Source organism: Geospiza fortis, unplaced genomic scaffold (genome assembly GCF_000277835.1).
Source record: "Geospiza fortis unplaced genomic scaffold, GeoFor_1.0 scaffold195, whole genome shotgun sequence".
NCBI classification, from domain to species: domain Eukaryota; kingdom Metazoa; phylum Chordata; class Aves; order Passeriformes; family Thraupidae; genus Geospiza; species Geospiza fortis.
In genome coordinates, this window is record NW_005054324.1 from 6,892,040 (window position 1) to 6,898,039 (window position 6,000).

A 6,000-nucleotide genomic window follows, 5' to 3' on the forward strand; every position below is an offset into this window, starting at 1 on the left:
GGTCAGCTTTCTGATGTATCTCCAGACAAAGCTGCCTTCTGGCACTTAAGGAGCCTGGAAAGAGTAGGTCTAATGTTGTGCTTTTCCACTCAGTGAAATTCCCGTGGGAGGTGGTTCAAAGGCCAGTGGAAGCAGAAGTAGCTCTTCAACCATGATGACTGGGAGAAGACACACATACTGCTGTATCTCTAAAACACCCACCACGACACACTGAGCATCTGTGGGGTATAACAAGGGTTTTGACTCTTTGCTCCTGTCTTTATTTAATAAATTGCAAAATAATATAATTAGGCCGTGAAAGGATCAAGTGTATGCATTTGATATTTCACACCATTTTTTTGGAATTCCTTTACATATAGGGGGTCCAAAGATATTCTGTCAGTGCAGATGGAAAAGTAAACATCATTCTGTCTTACAATCTATATTAAAATTTTTCAAAATGTACAAGAATATTCTGTGTTCAAAGGTTGCTTTATGGGAGAAAGAAGGAGGAATTATCTGGTCATCAGGAGAAACAGAAATTAAAGGTATAATTCATTTCTTCCTTTGCAATTTTTTGGGCACATGCAGTAGTTTCTAGCATTCTTATTCTAGCCAATAACACATTGCAGCAAAATGTTTTAAGAAAATGAAGGCACAGAAATCTGCTTTTTGAGTGTTCCTCCTGTGATGATGATGATGATGATGATGATGATGATGATGATTATTATTATTATTATTTGGATTATGTCTTTTACTGTCTCTTATGAGTTTCTGCATCAGTCCTGGACAGGCTGAAGCATATGAGTCATAGTGCATGATTGGTTTTCAAACTAATTTTTAAAATGGTTTGTGTAGTTTCTGTTCCTAATTGACCACATTTTGTTCATACTTTTGACAAGCAGCAGCTGCCCAGTGTTGCAAAGGCCTCATTTCAAAGCAGAGGCATGAGGGCTGAGCACTGGAATGCTGGTGTGGCTGCTTGGTGCTTCAGCCAGAATTCCAACTATTTACTGACAGCTGAGGTGACTACGAGTCCACCCCACATAAAAGGGGTCTTCTCATATTTTTTAGAGTAGACAATTTAGCATGTATGTGCACATGTTTTTAATGGTTCTCTTCTGTAAAAGAGAGAACTTACATTGGATCAGACAGTGTACAGAGTGCATATATGTATTATTTATGTGTAGGGCTCAGAATGGCTTTTGAGAAACACAGGCAAGCATGTTCCAGACCCTTAGGAGCTTACATGTCAGCCCCTTAGCAGACCTGACAAAACCAGTGGGAGCTGAAAACAATAGATGGAGAAATGAAAAAACAGACAAATGTAGCTTTCAAGATCAAAGGCAAATTAGATAGTTTATCATATGGGTCTTTCCAAAATATTTCTTCACTCTGCTAAGTAAGCCAGTCCAAGCCAGTGGCATTTCCTTCTGTTGCCAAAACCCTTGGAACTACTTTCACAAACATCTCTGGTTTTCAGTCTCTAACATGCACAAAGGGACTCATCCCATACATGTCTTTCCCCACTCCCCACCCCACTCTGGATTCACATCCCATGAAGATAAACTCTCTGTGCCTCTCGAGTTATACCACGGGGTGTGTTCCATTAGCTAAAAAAAGAGTGCCACTCTGAAGAACATTCATACCTGATCCCAGTGAATTTGGATGTTCAAAGCCACATCAGATGGAACTTTGAGCCACCTGGTCTAGCTGAAGGTATCAAAGCTCATGGCAGGAGAGTTGGACTAGATGATCTTTAAAGTCCCTTTCAACCCAAGCAATTCTATTATTAAAAATATCTCAAAACAGTCCATTACCTTTATTGCAGATTAATGAGGTTATGTCACTTAATTGCCATGATGAAGGTTCAGGAAGGACGAACCTTCAAAGCTCTAATTTTCTACTAGAATTAATAATACTTTTAATCATAACTTAAACTGAGCTGGATCATTTTAATGGTAAAATTGTATAGATTATTGGTAAACCTTTAAAATGTGTAGGCATGGTTTAGGTGCAGAGAATACAGAATACTGTTTTCCTAATAAATAGTGAATATTTTATAGAAAATGATAAAACTATGTCTAATATTAACCCTAGCAATGTGACTTCAAACATTAGTGACCACTCAGAATGCTTACAATATCATCAAAGCCCCATTAAGAACTTTACAATAAAAATGCAGTGCTCCTAAACTCCATAAAACATCTGAAAATCAAGGACACTTCTCCAGTAGGTTGTCCACAGCTTTAAGAACAGGCTTCAAGATGCTCTAGAATTCAGCTACTGATTTCTATGAAAGGTAATTAAATAAGAGCAACATCCAAAAACTCTTCTTCATCTTACTGTCATTTTTGGTGCTACACAAATTATTTCTATTTTTTAAAATTTAGGCCTCAATAAACCTTCTATAGACATCCCTCATATAAAGTCGCATTAAGTGCAGCTGTCTCTGCTGTGCTTTCTGGGAAATGCTGCAATGGAGAAAATGGCTATTGGTTTTGTGATGACAAATTATTGGTCACACATGTCTTATGAATCACTTGACACTATGGATTTTTGCTGAGACCATTAAAGGAACAGCCTCAAGCCCTCTGTGTCCTGTATATACTGACAACACTCTCACATCCAAATTTATATGCATGTCACTAATGACCACAAAGAGAAAACAAAAACTTAAAAAGGCAATTTTGAAGCAGGTAGTTTAAATAAAGGAAATTAGAAAATAATTTTAAATTCTTAAAAATATTCAAATGTCTAACTAGCCACTCAAAAAGAGAGAATTAGATGAGTGTCCAGAATGTGCATAGTAGTTCTAAACAGATAGCTTAAGACTTCAGACAAGTGAAAAAGAAACCAGTGGTATTAATGTATCTCTCTTATTTCATCAGAAATCCTCTAATTTTCAAAATCTTTTCCTTGGATATGGATAGAAATAGTTTGCAGCTGTATTGGCACTAAAGAATTGGGCAGGTAGGCTGTTAAGCCCTCTCTCCTAAGGCTCAGGTGAGAAAAAACACAGAACTAATTATAATTTATGCTCTTGACCTCCTGTAAACCCTTGATTTCCAAGCAGCACAGAAAGAAAGTTACTGGCTGCCCCACAGGTTCCACTGCACCTGAGGTTCTCAAGGTGAGGACACTGATATTCTGACTACAGTCTGTGCAGGTTTGCGAAGGGGACTTCCCTCACATTCTCCTCCATCTTCTCATTCAAACTACGGCTCTCAAAATTTAGCTTATAAGTCATGCTATAGAAAAACACCATGTGTCAAATTGTCATATTGTGTAAATTATGGGCTTGAGCCTTCTTTTTATGAAGCCACATTTTCAGTTGTTTATAACCTTGCCCAATTTTAACTGTTTTTGCTGAACATTTCAGTAATGGGAAATTTTTCCAAAACTATTCCAGTTATTTCTCACACCATTCAAGAAGGAAAATGTTACCAGTTTCTTCAAGGCAGTAAAGAAATGAGGCTTAGCTCAGAAGAGGGAGCTGTGGAATTCATATGAAAGGAAGACAATGTAAGATAATTTTTTTGTTGTTACCCTATTGATTGATTGATAAAAACCTATCAATGCCTCTTTATTTGCAGAGAAAGAAGCAATGACCTCACATGTGGGAGACACTCACTTTACACTTTTGACATGTCTTCAAGAGATACTAGAAAGTACTCAACTTTGCATCTCTTGAAAGTCTCACTTCATACATCAGTAGCTTCCTTCCACTAATTCTCAGAACTACCTGCATGAAGGACTAAAATGAGTATGGAGAAGACTGACAGCAACCAACTGCAGAAAACTGTTGGTGCTTCTCCTGAGATTTCATTTCATCTCTCCGTTTGGTGTTTTGCCCTCCTGATCTAGAGAAACACTGTAAAAAGTGTTAGAATCAAATTAAGAAAGACCAGATATGATCAAAAGAAAAGGAAGGATGTTCAGCTACAGGTAGGGTGTTGGAGACTGATGGAGAAAGGGTAATGAAGTAAAATCATTTCTGCAGAAAGCTGAGTAATGGGAACAGAACAAGAAGAAGGTGTGGAAGTTTCAGAAGAAGATATCAGAAAGGAAATGGGGCCATGTGCAGAAGATGAAGTCAGAGCCAAAACAAAAAAGAAAAGGTCAGGAGCAGAGGGAACTGGAAACCCCAGGGAATAAGGAAATTACATTCTATAGCATCTGTAGGAGTTTGATATCCTCCTCCAGCAAGTCACCTAGCTAACAGAGCAGGGAGGGGGCACAGAGCAAAGACCTGGAAGTATGCAGGAAAATAATTTGTGGAACTGGAGGGCAACAAAATTAAAATCACCAAGAATTTTAGTTGGTTATATAAACATATTTGTTATGACTGAAGCTTCAAAAACCATCTTATATTTTCTGAAAGATTTTTGGCCTAATTTAGTCTTCTGGGCTTTTGCATTTATTTACCATGGTATGTTCATGTTATTTTTTGGGAAAGCAAATAGTATAACTTATTTATTTTTTTTTTCTTTCTACTATGTCTACTCCCTCCTTTGAGCTGTTCCTTGTACTAACTGCTTATAACAAGATTTCAGATGGTTCAAATTGGCTAAGACTCTTTAACATGGGTATGCTTAAACCTTTATGTAAACCTACACTGTTTATAAAGTTTCTTAGAGACTTGGACACAATTGCTGAAATTTGCTGAATATTGAGAGTTATTTTATGGTGAAATTTCACTCTCTCATGATGTTTATTAAATTAGTAACAGGCTTCAAAAGAAATTACATGATATCACATGTACAAGATGACAAGCCTTAAGTGGAAATACTTGTGTAGGAGGTTCTCTTTTAAATGTGAATATACTAGTCTTAGCCCACCAAAACTACAGAGTACTGGATAATTTTTTGTTATGTTATGCAATATTCTTTCAAACTATAGACATTTGAGAAACAGAAACTCTTAAGCAAATACTCATAACCTCATCCTTCAAAGAGAAACTCAGTAAAAATTATTTTAAATCCATATGCTATATAAGGAAACTTACCTGGAGACATTCTTTTACCTTTTACTAAAAACAGGCTATACAAAGGTGACGTTAAGGTGCACATATCCCTCACATACTGGAAGCTTTAAGAGGGCCCAAAGCTATTTATAATTTCCAACTTAGCAGCCCTATTTTAATGCTACTTCCTTTAACTTTTGGTCTGATTCCCAGGACTTTCAGAAAGTGAATAGACTATCTGTGTGTAAGAGATTTTAGATAAGGCTGCAACTGCCTTCATTCTTTGCATTTTTTGGTCTGCATTTCCTGCTAACGTGATTTGAATAAGCCAATTACACTGAAATTTTGTCCGTGGTCATGCAAATAAGCTCACGAGTGTGGATCTCTCTTTTCTGTGGATTTAAGTGGTGAGTACAACTGGTGTACATTTGGTTGTATAAGGGGTCTGCACAGGATACTGGGGCCATGTTTTGTGCTCTTTTCTAAGGTTCCATTTGCACTACATTGGAGGAAGATTTCAGGAAAATAGGACATTCAAATAAATAAAGAAAGCCTTTAAAAATACTGAATTGCTAAAAGTATAGCCTGAATTTTACTTTCTAGGTGCAGGCTGCAAACATGAACTTTAAGCATGCATTTAATATATGAGATCTATAAAAAATGCCTGGGAAATTATCACTGAGACCTTGATGAAAATATTCCCAAATGCCCATTGTGTACAGTAAAACACCAACCAAAAGCACTACTGTAAGAGTTATATTATTTAACCCTAACATCTCTTTATCACTAACATCATGTGCACAATTAAGCTTGACTCACACCAACCAAGAACTCCAGACAAAAATTATTTATTTTTCAAAGTCATGGAACTTCCTGATACTCTTTAAGTGCTAGGGACCTTAAGACAGAATAATTTTTCAGCAAGCACTTCTTCACAGACTGGCACTGACAGCAGTTTTACTTTCTGTGTGTTGTTACACTTTCTTCACAGCTCAGAAGTGTTTCCAGATGAAGCCAAACAGTTGGGATTTTTTTCAGTAAATTATATTCCAGGC